Source organism: Bubalus bubalis, chromosome 1 (genome assembly GCF_019923935.1).
Source record: "Bubalus bubalis isolate 160015118507 breed Murrah chromosome 1, NDDB_SH_1, whole genome shotgun sequence".
In the NCBI taxonomy this organism is placed as follows: domain Eukaryota; kingdom Metazoa; phylum Chordata; class Mammalia; order Artiodactyla; family Bovidae; genus Bubalus; species Bubalus bubalis.
Window position 1 is genome coordinate 189,013,801 of NC_059157.1, and position 23,074 is coordinate 189,036,874.

Below are 23,074 nucleotides of genomic sequence, written 5' to 3' on the forward strand. Positions count from 1 at the left end.
GCCCGTGGGGGTTTTGTGGGTGGGGTGGGGGGGAGTTCTGTTCAGGCACCAGCTTTCATGGAGGCGCTGGATGGCTCTGAAAGGTCAGTCCTTACCAAGTAAGTCACCTTAGAGCTTAAAGCCCAGCCCCTCAGGTCCGTGCTGCGCCCGCTGGGGCTCAGTCCTGCGGGCTCCTGAGCGAGGGCGGGCAGCAGGGCCTCCCCACCCGGCCCTTGGTCCCAGCAGGCCGATGCCCAGTTCATGTGTTACCTGCATCTTGGGGTGCTTCTGGGAGGGTCTGACTCGGTGGACCCTGCCTTCCTCCCCAGCAATCCCAGTAAAGCCAACAGGAAACCAGAGCACACACCAGCACCCTGTGAGCCCCCAGCCCTGACCTGGGGCTAGCCCCCCACTGGCTCACGGTTGCAGTGTTGACAAGGGGCTCGCCTGACACACGATGTGGGTCTGCTGTCCCCCTGAGGCTCCCGGAGGCTGAGCGGGGTGGAGAGGGACAGTGGGCAGCACAGCCGAGGCTGGTGCCTGTCCAGAGGTGGCCATGCCGCCCTTTGCCCTGATGGACATGGAGGCGGCCCTTCCCGTGGAAAAGCCTTTAATTACCCCTGGACCGACAAAGCAGGGCCCGCCCGTGCCGCCAGTGTGGGAAGCTGAGGGAGGGCTGTCTGGGGGCTCCTCTGGCTGCTGACTTGCCTCCGCAGTGGTGTCATGCAGGAGAGGGGTCCCAAAGCAGCTGCGTGTCGTGTTTGGTGTGTTTTGGGCACGCACACTCACATGCACCCTGCAGCCGGTTTGACAAGCCCTGGGTCTCACGGCCTTTCCGACATCCCCGCCGGGACCTGGGGCCTCCAAGTGGCCGTGGTGTTTTCTCCTTGGGGCCTTTACATAAAACTCCCTCCTCTCCCCATTACTGTGACCCACGTTGGGGTTGTTTGCGATTTTTCCTGATGAAAATAACATTGGCAAGAACAGTTTGGCCTCTAAGGCTTTTTCCTCAGAGTATTTTCTCAGAAGCGGGTTACAGGACCGAGGTTGTGAACATGCACAGCTGAGCTGCAGTGGGGCAGGTTCCCACGGCGGGAGCTGCTCTTCAAGGGACGTTCCCAACGTGACGGGCCAGGACCAGGGCCGCCGGGGTCCTGGTGGAGGGGCTGGGTGTCCTCGGGCTGGGCAGGAGGGTCCCCAGGCCTCCCCTGGGGCTGCTGCAGAGACGCCCTTCTCCCAGGAATCCCATGTTAGGTCCCTCCGCTATGCATGTGGCCCTGGCTTGTGCTGGGCGTCCCCAGAGGCTTCCCCAGTGGCTCAGGGAAGGCGGGAGACCTTGATTCGATTCCTGTTGGGAAGATCCCCTGGAGGAGGGAATGGCAACCCCACAGCCTGGTCCGGGGCTCAGGGGTCACTGGCTGACAGGTGGAGGCCCCGCTGTCTGTGTAGTTGGTCTGAGAGGAGCCGTGTTCGGAGCACATTCGACGTTGTCTGCACGTGCAGGTGGGCGGGCAGTGGGTCAGGAGGTGAAGGCGGAGCTTCCAGGCAGGATCCAAGGGCAGGTGGGGCTGCCCAGGACCGTGGGCCAGGGCCCCGCTCCCGGCCCCCTGTCACCACAGGTTCCAGGCAGGTCAGAGCATGTGTGGAGCTTGGGGCTCTGGGGGTCTGCTGGCTGCCCCCAGCCTGGCCCTCAAGGTCACCTCCTCCCCTGAGACTTTCTACTGGAACCTTCGGCAAATCGTGGGAAGGACATGGAAAGGAAGGTTCGGCCCCCTGGCCTGCCACCACGCTCCCCGCTCACCCTCTCTCCTCTCCTGGTATCCCCACCCCCGTTCCCACCCCCCCTGCCACCATCCAGCCACAGCCTTTGCCCCGGGCCAGACCTGTTCCTTCCTCTTCATGCTGACCTAGAGCCTGGGGCAGATGCACCAGTAAGGCTCCTCTGTGTACCTCCCTCCCCACTGGGACCCCCCAGCCCTGCCCTCTATATGTGACACCTCACCCTCTTGTCCCCTGAGCCATCTGATCACCTACTCACCCCCAGCAGGAGTCCTGTCAGCCCCGGGATCTCCAAGCAGCCAGCCCCCTCTGTCACCCCGGTACTCAGGCTGAGCTGAGGCCCTGAGAGTCTCCTTCTCATGTTAAGAGTTGTCACATGGCTTCTTCCCTCTGAAGCTCCCTCCAGACTGGGCTGCGGCTCTGGGTTTAAGTAACCGCTGCCCAGCCTGGGTTCCCGGGTGCTCCAACCCTGAGTCTTTTCCTAGGCTTCTGTCCTGAGCCCAGCAGCTGGCCCTGGTTTCCAGCTCACTCCCGAGGGCCTCCTGGAGCCCCAGGGGTGACGGAGGATGGGGGATGACCCCACCGACCCCACCAACTTTCTTTGCTTGTATCTTGCTCCATCATGCTGTGGAGCCCTGCCCTGAGGAACTCCTTCCTGGGACCTGGACTAAAGGCATTGGCATCATAAACAATACCCCCACCCCTTGTCTGTAATCCTGCTGGGGGTGCTGTCCAGGACCCTGCATCCCCAAGGTGCTGGTCTGCAGAGCACATGTGGATGTGGTCTGGACACGGCTGCTTTTCTGGGAAGGAGTATACTGGTCCAGATCCTATAGAGGGTTGAATCATGCCCGCCCCAAAGATGCTTCCACCTGGACCCCTTTCCTGGAAGCGAGGTCTTTGCAAAGGTGATTACATTGAGGATCCTGAGATGAGATGGTCCTGGTTACCAGGGTCAGTCCTAAGTCCAGGGACAGGTGTCCCTACAGGAAACACGGCGAGAGGAGGAGGCTGTGTAGTGATGGCATGACGTGGCTGAAACGGAGGACGCGCGGGGCCCCTGGAGCTGGAGGCCAGGCTGGAGCAGGGCCTCCCTGAGTCTCCAGGAGGGAACAACCCTGCAGACACCTGGGTTTCCAACCCTGGCCTTGGAACGTGAGGGGCTGGATCTCTGTTGCCTGAAGGCCCCATGTCTGTGCTTACGGCAGCTCCAGGGAGCTGATACGATGGCGAATGAGGGTGGGGGCCGCCTTTCTTAGAGTGGACGTGGCCGCTCCCTCAAGGTGATCCCCAGGTTCTCAGCAAGCAGCCCACCGAACCCGCGGCTGGGCACGGAATCCTCGGCCTCCTGCTGAAAAGCAGAGTCAGCATCTGGGCAGCCAGACTGGGCTTCCCACTGGTTCTGGGTGAGTTTCTCAGAAACAAAACCAGAGACCCCCCACCCGCCTCCCTGCCCCCAGCAGCACCTCTGACGCCGCTGAGAGCTTCCCCATGCCCCAGGGGATCTGCGCTCACTGCCCTGGTTGGATTGATGGGGTGTGTGCTGGGCAGCAGATGTTAACAGCTCCCTGGGATCCCCCCCTTCACAGCCCGGCTGGGAACCCCGTGCCCAGCAGCCCCCAGTCCTGACACTGACGATGGAGGGTGCCCGTCAGCACCCGGAGGGCAGTGTCCCCGGAGGAGCCATGAGCATTCCCAGGGGCAGGCAGGGGCCCTCCCTATGTGTTCTAGCACCAGCGAAAGGGACATGACACTGGGTGGAGCACAGCCCCGGGGCACAGGAAGGCCAGGACCTGACCTGGAAACCGAGACTCAGGTCGGAGAAGGAGGTGGGTGCCCGCGGCAGCCAGCAAGGTGGGCGGCTCCCAAGTCAGCTTCCTCTCCTGGGGTCCATGGGGTCCTAGGTCAGGAGAGGCCCGAGGAAGAGCAGGGGTGCCGTGTGGGGGCCTGTCTGCCAGACAGGGTGTCAGCTGGGGTTTGCAGGGCGATCACTGTCCGAGTAGGGACAGACCCTGTCTGCCCCGGGCGGGCCTCAGCCTCAGACCCCACTGCCCAGGGAGCCATCCCCTCCCCTCCCAGTCGGTTCCTCTCACTGACCTCAGTCCACACCTCCCGCCTGCCCAGGCTGTTGAACTTGGACCTCAGGCTGTCCTCTGTTGCGAAACAGACGCCTGACCGAGTGCTGTCCAGGGCCAGACGCTGGGGGAGCCCAGCTGGTGAGAGCAGTGGCCTGACCCTGACCCTTGGAGCGGCCATCACATGGAGCTTCAGGTATGGGTCCTGAGCGTCCGCATTCCAGCCTGGAGTCACCACCGCTGAGGAGACCCTAGTGGTGCAGGGAGGTGGCACCACACCCTGGCGTGTCCCCCACCCCACCCCACTGACGATGGAGGGTGCCCGTGTCGCCCACCCCACCCCCACCCCTGGGCTCAGAGCCGGTGGCCTCAGGCACCCACTCAGCACAGGGGTGGCCGCTGCTCCATCTGTCCACCTGCCCACAGTGACCTGAGGAAGACCCAGAGGCAGGGAAACGCCCCCGGTCTGAAGGGTTTTGAAAGGACCCCAGGGGTCACACCAATGCCGTCTCTATGGTGCGACAGCCTGACCAAGGAGAAGCTGGTGGCCAGACTGCCCTGCAGCACCAGCCTCAGGGCTGCCCCCTCCCAGGACCCCTGGCCTCCCTGTAGTGGGGGCCCGGGCTGAGGCCGTGGGGCTTGGAGCATGGTCTCCACCAGCCAGGGGAGGGGGGCCAGGACCCCAGTTCCCAGGTCCAGCGCTGTGTTGGCCTGTTCTGATAATCTCCTCCCCCACGCCCAACTGTCCCAGGTCCCTGTGTATCTGGGCACCCTCCTTGGCACTGGGTGCCCTCTGATCCCTGACCCCTAGCCTCCAGCCAACACCAGCCCAGCCACAGCCTGACTCCTCCCTGTCCACCTCCAGCCCCAGGGAGTGCCATTTGATCATCTGCAGGGGTAGCCTCCACAAGGGAGGGAACGTCCCTCTGGAACAGGGATGAGGTCTGGGGGGCAAGTGGGTGGGGCGGGTGACCCCGGCTGAGCTGCTCTATGAAAACTTTTCCCCAGCCTCAGGAGGGTACCCCCACTTCCAGGAGGAGGCCAGCCTGGACCAAGAGAGCAGCCATGTGGGGGGCTCAACGGGAGGCTGGGGGGCTGTGATGCCGATTAGAGTGTTTGCCCAGTGACCCCCCACATTCTCCCCAGGTGCCCAGGGGTGGCTGCAGATGGGAGCCAGTTCCTGGTCCCACGATTGCCACCTGCTCAGCCCCACAGGTCCCTCCAGGTTTGGGACAAGTGAAGGATGAACAGTGTGGGCTACAGGACACGGGTAGATGAGGAAGCTGCCCCTGGAGCAAGTGGGGAGAAATCCCAGAACCCCCAGGTGGGGGCAGCCAGCTGCGTGTGTTCCAGCCACAGTGCCGGCTTCCCTCAGAGCAGGGTGTCAGGCTGCTGTCTCAGGAAATATTGGGGAAGTGCTAGAGGTTGGTGGGCAGTGGGGAGGCCTGAATTTCAGGACAACTGACTGGGCAGTTGTCAGACTCAGGAAGATAGAGCGGAAGTCCACCTCCTCCCCCGCGGTGGCCCAGCGACTGGAGCCACCAGGGCCCCGTTCCCCTCTCTCCCAGCCCCCGCCTCCCACTCACCGGCTGCAGCCACCGAGCAGGGCTGACGTGAGCGGGCCTTCTCTCCAGAAAGGACCCTGGGGTCCGAGGGAAGTTTTCTCCAGTGCTCTGTTGTGAAAACGTGTTTTGAAACCAGTATTTCCTTCTTTAAAACTGTAGGAAAATATATAGAATGTAGAACTTGCCGCCATAACCATTAAGTGCACAGCTCAGTGGCATTAAGTACACTCGTGGTGTCGTGCAAGCGTTCCCGCCATCATCTCCAGGACTTCCCATCTTCCAAACTGAACCTCTGTCCCCAGGAAACACTCACTCCCCCTCCCGCACCCCAGCCCCTGGCCCCCACCATCTACTTCCTGTCCCTATGGATCTGACCCCTCCAGGAGCCTCAGGTAAGTGGATCACGGTATTCATCTTGTGTCTGGCTGGGGTCACTGAGCATCGTGTCCTCAAAGTTCACCCATGTGTAGAACCTCCTTCCTTTTCAAGGCTGGAAGATGGACCTTGTGTAGATGGACCACATTTTGTCCGTCCATCCATCCACCCACGGGCCCTGGAGTGGTGTCCACCCCTTAGCAGTTGTGAGTAATGCTGCTATGAACACAGATGTACTAATACATCTCAAAATACCTGTTTGAGGCCCTGCTTTCAATTCCTTGGTGTCTATACCTAGAAGTGAGTCATATGGAAATTCTATTTTTCACTTTTTGAGGAACCACCATCCTGTGGTTGCAACCATGGCAGTTGCACCACTTTACACGCTCATCGTCACCAACACTTGTGTTCCTGTTTTTTTGTTTCTACATCACAGTCATCTCAATGGGGGTGTGTTATGAAAACTGCTTAGTGTCTAGGAAGTTTGAGGACCCCACCCACATCCTCTATCCCAGGAAAGCACTTAGCAAGCTCACTCCACCTCTTCTGACATCAGCATGTATGTTGTTCTTGGATGTTCCACGTAAAGTGAGTTGTAGACGTTTTGACACTGGATCCCTGAGCCAACTTGTGGGATAAGGAGAGGTCACCACAATGACCTCTCTGCCCTCAGGACATCCGTAGCTCCTCACCGCCCACCCCATTACCCTCCCTGCCCCTGTCGCCCAGATGCCCACCAGCCTGTGCTCCAGGTCACAGCCCACCTCGGGCCACACTCTCTCGTTGACACTACTTGGCTGCAGTCAGCCCACACTCTGGGTCCGTCTCACTGTCCCCTGCAGTCTCTGGCTTGCCCACAAATCCCTTGCCTGGTAACCTGGAGGAAACCAGGGTCCAGAGTGGTCATCCTTAACTTTGCCCCCAGGAGATAGTCGCCAACACCCAGAGACCTTCGGGGCTGTCATTCCCAGGGATGGCAGCACGGTTCAACACAGGGCAGCCCCCACCACACAGAGCTGTCCCCCCGGAGCTCAGCAGCCTCAGGGTGAGGACCCCCGGCCTGGAAGCTGCCGAGCTCCAGCTCAGACACCTCTGGCCAGGTCCTTGCAGCGAGCGCTGCCAAGAGCTCGCTCCTCTGCTAGGGCAGCTGACAAGGGGCGCCTGTGACCTCTTCGCGGGCAGGCCCACACCCCGGGCAACTCCTAAGTCACCGGGGACCCCACTTCACCCCAGGAGATAGCTGGTCCCCGGGGACCCTTCACCTGGTGGCCTCCGCCTCTGCCTCTGTCCCAGGGGGTGGGGGTGGGGGTGCTGTCACCTCCCCACTGTCGAGTCTCCTTTCCCTCTGTCTCCAGTCTCTCGCTTTTTTCGTTTAGATTTAGCCTTAGAGTTTTTAAAAAGTATCTCTCTGGATTTATGGATTTTCACTCATTCACAGTGTTACAGTGGATCACAGCCGTTACTCTGTTTGACACTCAAAGTGTCCGCACTGTGGCCGCTGGCCTGCCCCCAACCCACGGTCCCAATGGCGAGTGCCTCCTAGCCACACCTGCGCCCCCTACCCCGCTTCGTGGGTTCACACCCACCTCCTTCCTGGTTCCTTTCCGAAGGGAGGGGGATTTGAGACTGAGGCCCAGGCGCAATCAGTGGCCTCAGGTGTCCCTGTCTCTAGGTCATTCCATCAAGCTAGCGAGGATATGGAGCGCAGAGTAAACACACACACACAGCTGGACACGCACGGCAGCGTTGCCGCTTACGCGACATCAGGAGGCTCGGCCGTGCAGTGGTTTGTCTGTGCCACCTCCTCCTTGCCCTAAAACTCTCGGTTTCTAAGAATTTCATGATATGAGTCAGTTGCATTATCTCACGAGACCCGGGTTTCACATCTCGGCCTCCATCTCCGGCCCTGAGGAAGGTGCGGGTTTCCTCGTGGTCCTTGGGGCTCAGCGCAGGCCCTGACAGGCAGCTTCCTGAGGCCAGGGCTCTGAGCCGCCTGCACTGACTTCCCCGGACGGAGATGCTGCCAATCTGGAGAAAGTGTGACATTCAACCCCATTTCCTCAAATATCCAAAGCAGTGCTCTGCACACAGACTTCTTCCACTCTTGAAACTGTTTTGAAGTCTGAAGTGTTTTAGGATGTCAGCAAGGGCAGGCCGGTGCTAGAGCCCTGTCCTTGCAGCTGCACGCTCCCTCCAGGGGCTTCCCCGCCGGTCAGGCCGCCAGGCGCCGCAGGCCTGAGGTGTGGCTGCCGTGGGCGTGAGCAGGGCCCCTTCTCTCTGAACGAGCTCTGTCCTCTGTGCTTTGTGGCCTGGGGTGAGCTGCCCAACTCTCTGGGCCTCAACTTCCTCACCTGTGAAATGGGGGGAATAAGGAGCTGCTTCCTGAGGTGCTTGGGGGTTGTGGGGGTCCAGGTGGGCTCTGCAGGCGAGAGGCATGGATGCATCCAGCTGTGGACCCTGGCACGTGAGGACGTGCCAGGCCAGCGGGGAGTGGACTCCGTGGGGTGGGTCAGGGTTTGCTCACATCCAAACGTGGCCGGTATCTCACATCACTGCCCACAACAGGATGCCAGCCCTGTGGCAAGGGTGCACCCAGCAGTGTGCAGATGGAACCAAGGACACAGGCTGGAGGGACAACGGGGGTGAGAGCTGTCCTGGGCGGGGGCGCGTGTTCAGGCAGCAGCACAGGACTGTCAACAGACTTGAACGGGCTGCCGGTGCCTTTGGCACGCCCCCAGGAGTCAGAGGAGAGGGATGCCGGAAATGGCTTCTAGAGGGTCACCTGGCTGCCTTAGGAGGGCCTGGACGGTCAAGATAAGGAGCAGCGGGTGGGCCAGTGATGGTCAGTGGGGCCAAGAAGTCCAATCAGTGGAAGTCGGGACTTGGGCACTGGTTCTAGGGTGACAGGGGCTGGGTTCTTGACAAGGCACAGCCAAGGCAACATCAGGGCCCAGGGAGATGCACAGCCCGCTCGTCCACAGACGGGAGCCGTTGTCAGGGCCCAGGGAGACGCACAGCCCGTCCGTCCACAGATGGGAGCCCAGGCTTGGAGTTTTTCTTGGAGAAGGATTAGGAGAGAGCTGGCCACCATGCGGGAGGGCCGGCCTGAGTAGGCGGGGGCGCAAACCCTGGAGGCACGTGGCGGGGTATCAGACAGGACGCCAGCTGTCCCAGGACCGGGAGGAGAGGGTGCTGAGACTGGCATGGTGGAGTGAGGTCCATCATTGAGTGGACTCTGGTTAGTGGGGTCCCTTTGGGAGAACCCACGTGTGCTCCCTGTGGGCTGTACACTCTCAGGGGACCCTGGTCCCCAGAGCAGGGACAGAGAAGGACGAGTGAGGAGGAGAGGGACTCAGAGTACATGCTGACCAGGGCATTTAGGGGTGATGGTGAGGCCCGGGCTATCTCCCTCAGCAGGTGGGGGCCTCTCCTCCCTACCTTCAGGACTGTGACCTCCACTGGCCACCTGCTTCCCAGGAACCCCAGTGGGAACACAGTACCTCTGGGCCCCCCCCCCTCACTGTCTGCGCATGCTCTTGCACCCTGGGAAGAGGTGGGCAGCTCAGGCCCAGGACACCCCCACTGTCCCTCTCTAATGGGGCATGACCCCTACTGTACCCCGTTATTGCAGCCATGGAACCCCCTCTCACAGCCTGGCCGCTGTCCACGTGCTTGACCTCTGACCTCTGGGGCTGCACTGGAAGGGGCAGGACCTCCCGGCATGAGAGCACTTCCACACGTCCCCGGCCACCCCTCCACCCTGTCGTATCCTCTCGGGGCTCCTTCCACTCTGGATTCTCAGATCTCCTCCACCACGTCCCGCGCTGAGCCCAGAGCCCCCCTGCTGTGGCCGCCCAGCCCCGTGCATTTGAACCTGCCCCCTCTACCTGAGGTTGGGGTCTTCATCCTCCAGACCCCACACCCACCGCACCCCTGCTCTTGGCCACCTGCACTCCCCAGCATGGGGGTCACTTCCCAGAGGGCAACCAGCTCACAGGCCTTGAGGTCCGTGGACCACGCCCACATCTGGCTGTGGCCTCAGGGCTGAGGGCAGAGAAGAGACCGAGAGGCCGGCGCGGGCACAGGCCAAGGCCTGACGGGTCTCCTTGCAGGCCCTTTGGGGTCTCCACGGCCCCTCGGAGGAACTGGAGCCTGAATTCTGGCCCTCAGGAGTCCTCCAGGCACCACTGGCCTGGCCTTGCCCAGTCTGGCCTGGAGCCTACTTTCCCTTGTCGCCTGTGGTCTGGGACTTTCCTGGCCAGGCTCCCTGCCGCAGAGACACACGCGGGGAAACCCCAGGTGAAAGTGGAGTCACCAGGTCAGCTGGCGGCATGAGAGACGGCCGGCTGGCCAGTATCCTGGGGGAGCCCCGCCCGGGTCAGAGGGGTGGGAGTCGGGCCCCACTCCCCCAGCTCACACCCTGAGTGCTGGCTCACCAGGCTGCACCCAGGCCTGCCCTGATCCCTGACCTCTCCGAGCTCAGCTGCTCTGCTCTCTCCAGGCACCTCTGCCCTGGGGCCTTTGCACAGGCTATTCCTCTCGCTTGGAGGGCTCCTTTCCAAGTTGCACTCACCCCAGGCCCAGGGAGGAGCTGGCAGAGAGTGGACACATGTCTGGGCTTGGGTAAAAGTCAGTGATCAACAGTTCAGACCCCTCGGGTTTGTGGGGAGAGAACAAAGACCAGAGGGGCAGGGTGTCAGGACGGCGGCGAGTGTGGGTGGTCCCAGTTCTTGGAAGGCTGGAATAAGGGCTGGGACCAGGCAGCTCAAGGGGGCACACTGAGGCCCAGGAGGCCCTGTGAGGTCAAGATCACTGGTGGGTGAGAGGGAGGAGGGCCTGAGCACGTCTCCTGTAGCTGTGTCCACCTCCTCTGGGCCACTGTCCCCCACCAGGGTCCCCAGGGCCCCACACTTCTGTACCACGGGACACCCTGCTGTGAGGAGGTTCCCCTCCTCTCACCCAGCTCGTAACTGCAGCCAGAGCCCCGTCAGTGGGAAGGAGCCATGACCCTGCTTGAGGGGGGGATCCCTAATCAGGTGGTTGCAGAATCTGTGCCCCAAGGAAGGCCTGGAAAGGCATGATGTGAGCTGCTGAGGGGAAGCGCCTTGCGATGGTGCTTTTAGTGCCCCCAGGCCTGGACGCAGTGAGTGATGGTCTGGGGGTGGTCTGTCCCCAGTCCTGGGGGGTGTGATGGGTGCTGGCCTGGCAGGGTGGTCTGTCCCCAGTCCTGGGGGGTGTGATGGGTGCTGGCCGAGGGGGGTGGTCTGTCCCCAGTCCTGGGGGAATGTGGTGGGCACTGGCCTGGGGGATAGTCTGTCCTCAGTCCGGGGGTATGTCAGGTGCTGGCATGGGGGTGTGGCTGTCCCCTAGTCCTGAGGGGTGTGATGGGTGCTGGACTGGGGGTATGGTCTGACCCCAGTCCTGGGGCTGTGGTGGGTGCTGGACTGGGGAGTAGTCTGTCCCCAGTCCTGGGGGTGCTGTGGGTGCTGGCTTGGGGGAGAGGTCTGTTCTCTGGTCCTGGGGATTGTGGTAGGCACTGGCCTGAGGGTATGTCTGTCCTTAGTCCTGGGGGTGTGGTGGGCACTGGCCTGGGGGATAATCTGTTCCCTAATCCTTTGGGTGCAATGGGCACTGGCCTGGGGGCTCCTCATGACCTGTGTGGGTGCAGCCTCATCAGCCTCCTGGAAGCTTCGGGCCCCGTGGCTGCAGCAGGACCTGGTGACTGTCAGGGCCGGGTTGGGACATATGAGGGGCCCAGAATGCCTATCAGACACAGGAGAGAGAAATCCCCTTTCCTCCTGGGCTAAAATAAGCCCTGAAAGTGTTGAGGGAGCGGGACTTGGTTGGGACTTTCCTGGGAAGTAGCCGGGGGACTTGCCCTGACGTTTCGTTCCTTCACGTGGGAGCTGGACCCTGAGACAGCCAGTGGGAGGAAGTGAGCCCTCTCCCAGAGCCTCAGGCGGGCATGGCACTGGGCGGGCGGGGCAGGCATTCCTGCCAGCTATGTGCCCTGGCACCCTGCCCACCTCAGCTCCCAGCTGGCCGGGAGCCCATGTGCTGAATGTGATGTCGCTGCAGGACTGGGGAGTCCCTGAACTGGAGCTTGGAGTCAGTGAAGCTAGAAGGCAGTTGTTAAAAGGGGGACATGTTCAGAGGCCAAGCTAGCAGCCTGGGCTCCCCTCTCCTGACATCGGGGAACAGGATGGCCCCTCCATCTGGCCAGGCCTCCGTTTCCTCCAGTAGAAACTGCAATCTTCAGTCCCCTGGGGCTCCATCCATACAGGCCCCCACGGCTCCTGTGCCCAGGGCCCCTGGCACTTTCCTGCTGTGGGGAGTGCCCGCTGCTCCCCACTCGCCCAGCAGCAGGGTGCCCAGTGTCCACACCACATCTTGCAGCTGGAAAGGTGGGGGTAGACTGGCAGGCAGGCCGGATGCCCTGGCCCCGGGGTAGTGGACATCCTGTCCCTGGATGAAGGCAGCCAGGCAGCACTGCTGTACCATCCTGGAGGCTTGGGCTAGGAAGGGGCGGGTCCCGGGGGCAGTGGGCATGACTTACTGGGACAGCCAGCCTCCTTGGGGGCCGCATTCCTGCAGGGCCAGGACAGGGGCCTGTCGTTCCTAGGGCAGCATCTGCCTGATTTCTGTAAAAGGATCAACCTGCCGAGGAACTGGGACAGAAGACAGGCCATCTGGGGACCCCCATATGCCCCAAAGGTGGCTGGAGGTCGAGTTCTCGCCTGCGTCCCCCTGCCCAACCCCGACCCCACAGGGCCTCGGGCCCATCTCTGCAGGTGGTTCAGTCCTGGGATCTGTGTCCAACTCAGCTTTATAGGATGTGTGTATCACACACATCCAACCTCACTGAGAAGCATTGCGTATTTCTACCTCCTTCCTCGCAGAGGCCGTGGGCTCAGGATGGGTCTCGCTTTCACCTGTAGTCAACGGGACCCGGGAACTGCGTGGTTCGGCAGGTTGCGGTTCCCGCCGGGCACCTGGCTGCCCGCGAACCAGAGCCAGTGCCGGGGTCCATGCCTGGTGTGGTCCACGGGCTGCTTTCTGGGCCGGAAGTCTTGCCCTCCTTTCTGACAAGAAGCATACCCAAGCTGCCTGCAGCATCGAGCTCTTCACCTGGAGACGGCTTGGATGTGATGAAAGCTGGCAGCTGACTTCCCTGTGACAGTCCCCTCCGAGGATGTGTGTCCGGCCGGTGGCCAGGACAGGAAGCTAGATGTCATCTATGTTCTAGTGCAGGGTTACTCCCAGATCAAGCACTTGTAGTGCATTAAACATGTTATCACTCAGAAAAATGTGTGTCCTTCTTACAAAGGTGATATAAATGACTGGATGAGTGGAGGTTGACATTGGTCTTTTTTATATTTAGTTTAAACTTTATTGGGGCTTCCCTGGTGGCTCAGATAGTCAAGAATCTGCCTGCAATGCAGGAGATCCATGTTCAGTCCCTAGGTCAGGAAGATCCCCTGGAGAAACGAATGACAACCCAATCCAGTATCCTTGCCTGGAGACTCCCATGGACAGAGGAGCCTGGTGGGCTACAGTCCATGCCTCACAAAGAGTTGGACATGACGAGCGACTATGGCTTTCACTTTCAATCTATTAAATAAATCTATAATAAGCTACAGATAGAAAATTAACCTTTTTTAAACCCTAAAAGTGAACTCACTCAGTTGTGTCCAACTCTTTGCGACCCCATGGACTGTAGCCTCTTAGGCTCCTCCGTGCATGGGATTTTCCAGGCAAGATTGCTGGAGTGGATTGCCATTTCCTTCTTCAGGGGATCTTCCCGACCCAGGAATCGAACCCGGGTCTCCTGCATTGCAGGCAGACGCTTTACCGTCTGAGCCACCAGGAAACCCTAAACTCATGTCTTTATTAAAAGTGGCAAAATAGTGAAGGGAGTTGTGAGCCAGAAAGCCTGGGACACATGACCTGGATGCGGGACTCCTGGGGGCTGCTGGTGGGCCGGGAGCATGTGCAGTCCTGGGGTCACAGTCTGATGGAGAGAGCTGCTAGGTGACCAGGCCGGGGAGGCAGAGGGCTCCGACTGGCGGGGAGCCCTTTCCACCGGGACTCCATGCTGGCTGGCGCCCAAGTCTGAGCTAGAGGGTGGTTTCGGGGAATGCTTTCTCATTCCTGCTCCAGGGCAGTCAGGGAGGGGCCAAGCCTCTAGGGGATTGGCCAGCTGTCCTGGCGGAACCCCACCCAAGAGTCCTGAAGATGCACCCTGGGGTCTGGGAAGCTGTTCCTGGAGCAGCAGGACTTTGGGATGAGGACGGGGGTCCAGGACTTCAGGAGGGACCTTCCCTTAGAGCAAGCAACTGAACTGCCAGCTACCACCCCCAGCCCATCCCCACCATCAGCCACAGAGAGGGCCACCAGCCACAATCGTACACCTGTCCCCACCCTCCAGGGACTTTGCCTGCCCCACTCCTCAGTTAGGGACCCCCACCCGTGCCGGCTGTGTGCTTGCTCTGGTGCTGGGGCAGATCAGGGGCCGGATGTGAGCACGGATGTCCTGTTGTATTAAACAGGCTTCCGTCCTCACTGGCACTGTGGGAGACTTGGCCATGTCATTTAATATGACCTCACCCCACCCCCCTGCCCCCACGGACTTAAACATCTCTCTGAGCCTGGGCGGGAACGCTGATGGCTGGTGGTGGCTGGCCACAAATTGGGTGGTTTTCGGGTTCTTCTCCGAGTTCTTCTGTACTTTCCAAATTCCCCACAAAGTGCATCAGAAAGCATGCCATGCATCCCAACAGCTGTGGGAAGGTGTGTCCTGAAGCTGCACACGCCCATGTTTGTGACATGATCTCATGGGAACAGACGCGTCTCTGTACATGGGACCTGGTTCGTGCATCATGTGCTCATGTCCAGCGTGTCTTCCATGCTGGGAACACGGGCTCTCTGCGGGTGTGTGAGTGGCACACAGTTTCCTAAGCCCTGGCGGAGTGGCTGGGCATCTGTCCGCTCACAGTATCCTCTGTGGAAACCACCAGAAGAGGCGCCCACACTCAGCCAGGCCCGTCCTGCCTGCATGCAGGCTTCCTGCAAAAACGAATACTTCTAAATAAAAAAGCTGAAGCTGGGGGACTGGAGGGGGAGTTATTCCAAAGTAATTTCCAATTACTTTGCTGGGCGGAAAGAAGACGTGAGGACAGGAGTCTCAGCTCCTCTTTTGACGTGCCATGCTCAGGTCAAAAGAGAAACCGAGACGCCCTGTCCACCCCATGCCTGTCTGCTCCTGGGGAGGAAGGTGGCCTCCAGAAGGTGCCTGGGGCCTCCTGACCCCTGGACTGAGGCCCGTGTGCATTTACACGTAGGAGCCTGTGCACTTGCACGTGTGTGTATTCACATCCACTCAGAGAGGTGCTACATTTGAAACCTGTTGTGGGACCAGGAGACCAGACATAACTGAGACAATGGGGCTGGGAGAGGACGGGGAGGCAGCCTCTCGCAGATTTCTTGCCTTGAACAAACCTGCAGTGGTTGTTCAGAGGGGCTGCCTAGGGGGCCACGTACAAACCAACCCCTCCCCCCACTCTCCGGGAGAAATCCCAGGCTGCAGGTGCCAGCGGGATGCTAGGAAATCCGGAGGAAGGGGGCCCACTCTCCCAGCGCCCAGGGTCAAGAGTGGACAGATGCCTTCCTCTTTCCCACCAGGTAGCACCAGGAAGAGTGCTCGCCCACTTCCTCGCCGCACCCCAGCTTGCAGGGGGTGGAATGTTCTCTTGGAAGCTGGTCTCCATATGCTGCGCATGGAGTTTCCCCAGTGGGAAGGCAGCTTAGAGAAAGTAAACAGTGGGGCTTGCCTGGGAGGAAATGAGCCGCCCCAGGGGCCAGGCTGGGGCTTCCCGTGGCTCTTCTGGCTTCTGACCGGGGCCCACACTTTCTCCAAGCATGTCTTCAAAGACTTGAACTTGGGGTCTGTCCACCCAATATGCCTGGGAAGATGCAGTTCTGGGACAGAAGCAATGGTCGTGCAGTTCTGTGAAGTACTTAGTGCCGCTGGATGTAGAGATAAAACTAAATTTCTTGTGGTGTGTACTTTACCACAATAAAAAGAAATAAGTACACGGGAGATCCCATCAGCACTTGTCAGCTCAATCTGTAGGTTGGAAGTGCAGCCAGTGGGCCTGGGTCCTGCTCAAGGTCACCATCAAGGCCCGTACTGGCAGGGCTGAGTTGGAGCACAGGGCTTCTTCCATGCTCACTGCGCTGTGGGCAGAACGCAGGGCCCTGCAGTAGCAAGGCCGAGAGCCCTGTTTTCTTGCTGGCTGTTGGGTGGGGACTGCTCTCTGGCCTGGACGATGTCCTAGGTCCTCTCCTGGTGGCCCTCGCTCTCCCAGGCAGCTCCGGCTCGTCGACTCCGGTGGGGACAGCTCTCTGCTCTCAGAGGGTGTGTCCCCAGGACCCCTTGATCAGGGATTCATGATGAAATCACAGGCTCCAATCTCTTTGCCAAGTGTCCATGGTCACAGGGGCGGTGTGGGGTTGAGACCCCCAGTGCAGACAGAGCACTGGGGTTGTCTTGCTATCCTTTCAGCCTGAGTCCCATCCTTCCAGAACTTCTTGGGAGTGACTGCACCCGAGTCACGGAGGCCTGTGAAAAGCAGGTGAGCTCGGAGGTCTGGGGTCACACTTCCATGGTGCTGGGCCGCTGTCCATGCCCATGAGCAGCACGTCTAGAACCAAGCCCCGTGTCACCCCCTCCCCATGGGCACTATCCGACCCCACCACGGACTCGGGGCTGACAGGTCCCCCTGTCCTCCCCAGCTGAGCTCCATGCTGACCTGGTCAGACTGTGGCTCTGCCCACAATTGCTGTGCTGTGTGTGTGTGTGTGTGTGCGCGCGTGCTTCTATCTGTGAGTGTCTGTATTGTATGTGCAAGTGTGTGTGTGCTTGTGGGTGCGTGCACTGCAGCCCGTGCAGTCTCTCACAGACCCCTGGGCGGCAGAATAGTGCTGGCGGTGTGTCCAGCTGTAACAAAGCCGCTGGGCAAGGCAGAGCAGGAGTTAGCTGGTAATTGGCCCATGTGGGCCCTGCAACTCCCAACATCCACCCACCTGCCCTTCGAGGAGGGCAAGGCCCAAGTGGTGCCCAGGAGCCTGGGATGCACACAGGTACGGACCTGCAGACCGAGGCCTGTGGGTAGTGTGGTCCTGGGGGAGCTGGGGCTCCATGAGGGCTCTTGGGGAAGTGGGAGGCCCCCAGCTTCTCCTCTTCTCTGTTGCTGCTCCTGATTTGGTGCCTCTGTGCTGCTCCATCTTGGCAGCAGAGTCTGGTTGCATGAGCATCTTTCTGCTTTTCCCCCTTTTGAACCACATCTACTGTACCCCTCAGGCTTCTCCCCCCACCCCCATTTTATTGAGAAGCAGTGGGCACCCCTCAGGGCTCTTCCGTGCAGGCAGTGGAGGCTCTTTCTGCACAGCATGGGGGGAGGCCTCATGGGATTCTGGGGTCGGAGAGCAGGAGGGAAGAGCCCGGGCCGGGGCCACCCGCTGCACATGTACCACCCAGACAGCCTGTTTCTGGATCAGGCTCGGCATGAGAATTCTGACGGCCAAGCTCAGGCCCCAGGAGGCCCCTGAGCCTGCCTCTGCCAAATGCCATCAGTTAATCGAGGGCAGCAGTCTGGCCATCAATAGCCACACATCCTGGTTACACATGCAGCTGGCATGGCCTGTGCAATTTGGACAGAAAGATTAAGGGCCTTGAGTCCAGCTGAGGGCACCCACCCACTTCCTGGGGCAGGACCCCACCCCTGGTCTGAGCAGCCGTCCTCCCAGCCCTGGTGCAGAGTGTGTACCATCTGATGTGGCATCTCCTGGGTGCATCTGGCAGCTGGCAGCCCATTCCCCCAGATCTGAGCTCAGCCTGCAGGGGATTCCAGCCCCAGCCTCCTGGTGTCACCCATTGGTGCCCATGGAGAAGGGTCGGACTGGCCACAGGGAGCCCTGCCACATTCCACCCATGAGTTAAGTAGACTGAGTTTGGGGTATTGTTACAGAGAAGTGGGTGAGCAAAACCTAGCCAACAGTCACACTGTGAAGAGGGGAGGTCGGCTTTCAGGGGCCGTGTGTCCACATCTCCCTGGATGTGGTCTCTGCTTTCAGCCTGCGAGGTTTCCGGGGGCCCCGGTCCCTGGACAGCTGTTGGACCTGGCTCTCACCCAGCCTGCCGGGTGGAGTGTTCATGCTGTGGACAGAGGCAGGTGCTGAAAGTCAAGCCTTTTCTCCCAGGAGAGGTATTTGGGCCTTCAGAGCGAACTTCCAGCTGCAGGAATGACAAGACAAGCAGCCACCAGACAAGTCCAGGAGTGGATGCTCTACAGGATGCCAGCCCAGGTCTGCATGTCCGTGTTGTGGAAACGGCGTGTGGTCTGGGAACGCCACATCCGGGGCCGGAACAAACCATGTGCAGTCTGGATTCAGTCCTCTTTGAGAGAGGCCAGCTGTGGAGGAGATTTGGGGGCAGTCTGAGAAATCAGAGCATGAACCGGGGGTTGGACATTACGAAAAACTTTGTCCTGATTTTGTGATGGTGGTGATGATATTTGTTTAGGGGAGAAATATTTGTGTTTTTAAGAGAGGCAAACAGAGATTTGGGGAGGAATGACACGGCATCTGTGGTTTACTGGAAGATTCTTCATTGTTAATAAAGCAAGTAGAAAGAAAATGTGCTAATATTATTACTGGTGAGACTAATGCCTTTAGAGGTCCCTCACCTATGTAACTGAGAATAAAAGTTTGTTTTTGAAGTATAAAAATAAATATGCACATATATGGTAGAAATAATTCATGTTGTGTGAGGGAAGATTAGGTGGTTCACTCTTTAAAAAGGAGGATATTTGCCTCTCCTTATAGTTTCTCCCAAAATGTAATTTTTAAATGATTGACAAAGGATGATTAATTTTGTGTGTCAACTTGACTGGGTCACAATACTCAGGTATTTGGTCAAACACATCTGGATATTGCCATGAAGGTTTTTTTTTTTTTAGATGAGGTTAACATTAAATCAGTAGACTTTGAGTAAAGCAGATCGCCCTCCAAAACATGGGTGGGCCTCATCTAATCAGTGGAAGGCCATAAGAGAAAGCACAACTGAGGTCCCGTAAGGAGGAAGGAACTCTGCCTCCAGACGGCCTTCAGACTCGAGCTGCAACAGCAACTCTTCCCAGGACACCAGCCTGCCCTGCAGACTTTGCACTTGCCAGCCGACACACTCAGGCTTCCATGGTGGCTGAGATATTAAAGAATCTGCCTGCAATGTCGGGGACCCAATCCCTGGGTCAGGAAGATCCCCTCGAGAAGGGAATGGCTACCCACTCCAGTATTGCCTGAAGAATCCCATGGACAGAGGAGCCTGGCGGGCTACAGTCCATGGGGTTGCAAAGAGTTGTTCAGACGTGACTGAACGACTGAGCACACAGCCTCCACAAGTACATGAGCCAATTCCTGGAAATAGTTTCCTCTCTTCCTCTCTCTCCATAGCTATATACAAATATGGATATAGATATGAATATGGATATATCCCCTATTGGTTCTGTTTCTCTGAAGAACCCTGACTCAGACACAAGAGAAATGGGTAGACTGAATGTTACAAGAAGTTGGAAATCCACAGGAAGGTGTGGAGGGACCTGGAAGGAAGGAGGTGCCTAGGCTAAAGGTGCAAGTTATGGGGGTGGGATGGGGCTGGTGTGCCTTCTTCTGTGACCTGTGCCAAAGGGCTCTGGGTGGGCAGGGGACCCTGAGACTCTGGCACTGGCTGTGAACGTCACAGCGCACACCTCTCCCAGGTGCTGCCTACCATGCTAAACTTGTCTGCTATGAAGAGAGACCCCAAAGAACCACCATTCCTTACAAGCTGAAGATTTTAGCTTTAGCAATAGTTCGTCTGTAATTTTTGGATTTTATTCATAGATTCTACTTGAACTTCACTCCAACTTCAACCACCTTGATTCCCCTGTTCACCCTTTCCAACCTGGCTTTCTCTGTTTGTAGGATCTTTATTCTGAGTCACCTCTTGTTTGCCTGGATAGTTTTTTGAGTTGGCTTTTCAGGGATGGAATGTTCTTAGTACAATTTTTGAGCCCCTTGTACCTGAGAACTTTTTTTCTGTGGCCTGCACACATGTAGAAGGTCACCCCCACAGTGACCTGGCTAGGTACAGAAGTCAGGGTTTGCAGCCATGGCATCAAGGCTGTATTTGCCTGACACTTGTACACAACTCTCTAGACTCCTCTGACTGTCTTTGTGAGCACTTGTTAGAGGTTTTATACTTGAAAGTTTTTCACCAGACTGCCATTACTTTGGGCTGGTACCCAACGAGACTTTTTGTTAAATAAATTGTTATTGGCCTTCAGTTTAAGAAACTTTCTTCTACTGTATCTTTGATTATTGTCTTTTTTCTGTTTGTTATACTCCTTCCTATGGAAAAGCACTTGGTGAGGCTCTAGCTTTTGTCTTTGAGTGTCCTCTCAACTTATTATTGTGACTTTTTTTAAGAGTTTTTTTTTTTTTTTTTTTTAAGATGCATTTGGCTCCGCCAGGTCTCAGCTGCAGCACATGGAGTCTTTAGTTGCGACACATGGGATTCAGTTCCCTGACCAGGGACTGAACCGGGGCCCCTGCATCAGGAACACAGAGTCCCAGCCACTGAACCACCAGGGAAGTCCCAAGATTCTGTTTTTATTCCACACTTTTCCCCTACGTCATCTGCTCTCATCTCAGTGGACATCTGTCTACCTACCAATTTCCGCTCAATTTCAGTCCGTTTCATCTGCATCCCAGCCCTTATTTCCTACATGGAAATTTTCTTAAATGGAGTGAAAAAAGCAGCCTGGATGTATTATCCTTCCTTTGGAATTTCTTTCCCAAGCAGGTGCTGCCCTTTCCTGAGTTCATGAAACAGAACAATGAACGGTTCTGTGCTAGTTTTATTTTTCCTTTTACTCCTCACAGAGGCTGGAGATTCCCCCGACACAGTGGGAGTGGGTCTTCCTGACTCTCCTCCCTTTGCGTCTGGCGGCTGCGTTCCTGGTTCCTGCGGTCACTTCGTGGGTGGTGTCTGCAGCTGCTGGGGGCAGAGTGGAGGAGAGGCCCTGGGAAATTCCATGGTTCTCTCTCATATGGACTGAAGCCTGATGTGGACCAGGCCCTGCAAGCTCCATCTTCTACTTGGGGCAGAAGGTCCTCTGCATGGCCTGCACCCTGCTCCATCGGGCAGCCTGTGCCCAGCCTTCTGGCCCCACGGGCACAGACCCAGCCCATCCTCTCCAGGAGCTGTCCCTGGTGGGTCTGGAAAGGGCTTTGCTGCCTGGCCCCACCATGAGCTTCCTGCTCAGCTGCCTGTGCCCAGAGTGCTGAGGTCCCCACCTGGGTCCTGGCTGCCCTTGTGGCTCAGACTTCGCAGCAGGGGCTCTGGGGCCCCCGACGCCTCTCCGCCAATTACTGTCAGCATCCTTTGAAACAACCAGTTGGCACCAGTGTCAGAAGGCCCCGATGAGGCTGTGCACGTGCAGGTCGACTGTGCCTAGGTTTCAGCCAACGGTGAGCTCAGTTGCTCTGGCCCCACAGGCCACGAGGTGTGTCTGCCTTTTGGAGGCCTTTGCACCCAGCCAGGCGAGCCTGGGGGGAACTGGAACAGAGACCTCGTTGCTGTCAGCAGCGCCCCAAGTGCCCCTAAACTGCTCACACCTGTCTGTCCCCAGCCACTTGTCCCAGGACTTCGGGACCTGAAGAGGGGGCAGCCCCCAGAAACAGGCTCCTCGCCCACCCAGCACTCCCACCCCACGGGCCCAGGAGAGGCCAGCTCCCACAGACACGCAGGTGAAGGTGCATCAGTGAGCCTTGGCCCAGGGACCCGGTGGTCCTCCCCAAACGCACTGTGTGGTCCTCACCCATCACACTAACACAGGCAGGTGAGGGGCCAAGAGTCCAAACGGAGTCTGCTCACCTGCTGGCGAGGTATCTGGCCATGGGCAAGCTCTCTAACCACTCCCTGCCTCCATTTCCCCATCGGTAACTTCCAGGCAGTCACGGCACCCCTCCAGCAGGAGAGCGGGAAGGTTAAGAAGAGCTGCTTTGCTTATTTGCACTGTGGCTGTGTGGGCCACACAAGGACATGAACCCCTCCGTCCCATGGAGGCCCCAGCACAAAAGTGGCCGATGTGCTGTCAGCCCAGTCTGCCTGGCCGGCTGCTTGCTGGCCTCCTTGGAGGGGCGGGGAGAGTGAGCAGGTATGGGCAGTCTCTGCGACCTGCCCATCTCCTGCCTAAACTCTTGTCCACGGACAGCTTGGCACTGACCTCTGTCCAGGGCGGGTGCCGGGCCCAGGAGGCCCATCAGACCCCTCCCTCAGGAGTATGAAGCTGTGGCTACAGCCACTCACCCATGACACCTTTACTGAGGGTGACATGTTCTCAGATTGGGGGTGGCTCAGTCCAGGCATCACAGGGTGGGACCAGCCCCTCTGTCCACAAAAAACCCCGCAGGCAGGGTGCTGGCATGCTCTCCAAGAGCAGGCCACTGTGTTTATCCTCGCGCTGGCCATGTGCCCAGATGACCTCACAATCTTCGCTGGAAAGTCTGAGAGGAGCGCTTGCCCAGACATGGTTGAGTCCCCCAGATGAATCCAGCCTCAGTCCCTGAACTAACTAATCTCACTCCATTGTTATTGTTCAGTCACTCGGTCGTATCTGACTCTTTGTGACCCCATGGACTACAGCAAGCCAGGCTTCCCTGTCCTTCACCAACTCCCAGAGCTTGCTCAAACTCATGTCCATTGAGTCGGTGATGCCATCCAACCATCTCGTCCTCTGTCACTTCCTTATCTTCCTGACTGATAAGGCCCATACTGTTAAGATGACTCATTATGTTGACCTCACAAACCAAGAATAAAATCACAGTGAAATTTGAGAATGACCAAATTGCCCAACCGACATTCTGTTTTCTCACTGGCACCTACCTTCTCAAAGCTACAAGACCACCAGATTCCAGATCTCCGGCTACATGACCGCAGGACTCAACTACAGGCTAAAAATTAATCATCCCTTCAGAGAATTTTTCATTAGTGAAGTATAAGAAAGACCCTCTCAGAAAGGGAGGATGCTGATTCTCCTGAAGGGCCAGTCACCCTCTCTTTTCCCTCTAATAAATTTCCCTTTTCTTGCCCGACTCCCCAGCTCGTTCTCTTTTTCTCTGCACTCGCCTTACACTGCCCTCAATCTTTCCCAGCATCAGGGCCTTTTCCAATGAGTTGGCTTTTTGCATTAGGTGACC

General features: G+C 58.3%; 1 long non-coding RNA gene across 1 annotated transcript; it reads right to left on the reverse strand.

Moving 5' to 3' along the window:
- Window positions 1-1,799: 1,799 nt before the first annotated feature.
- LOC112586882 lies at window positions 1,800-6,035 on the reverse strand. Its single transcript, XR_006553355.2, has 4 exons — window positions 5,774-6,035; window positions 5,420-5,551; window positions 3,557-3,658; window positions 1,800-3,106 (listed from the first exon to the last, which is right to left on the reverse strand). It is a non-coding gene; the product is annotated as an uncharacterized LOC112586882 (long non-coding RNA).
- Window positions 6,036-23,074: the final 17,039 nt, after the last annotated feature.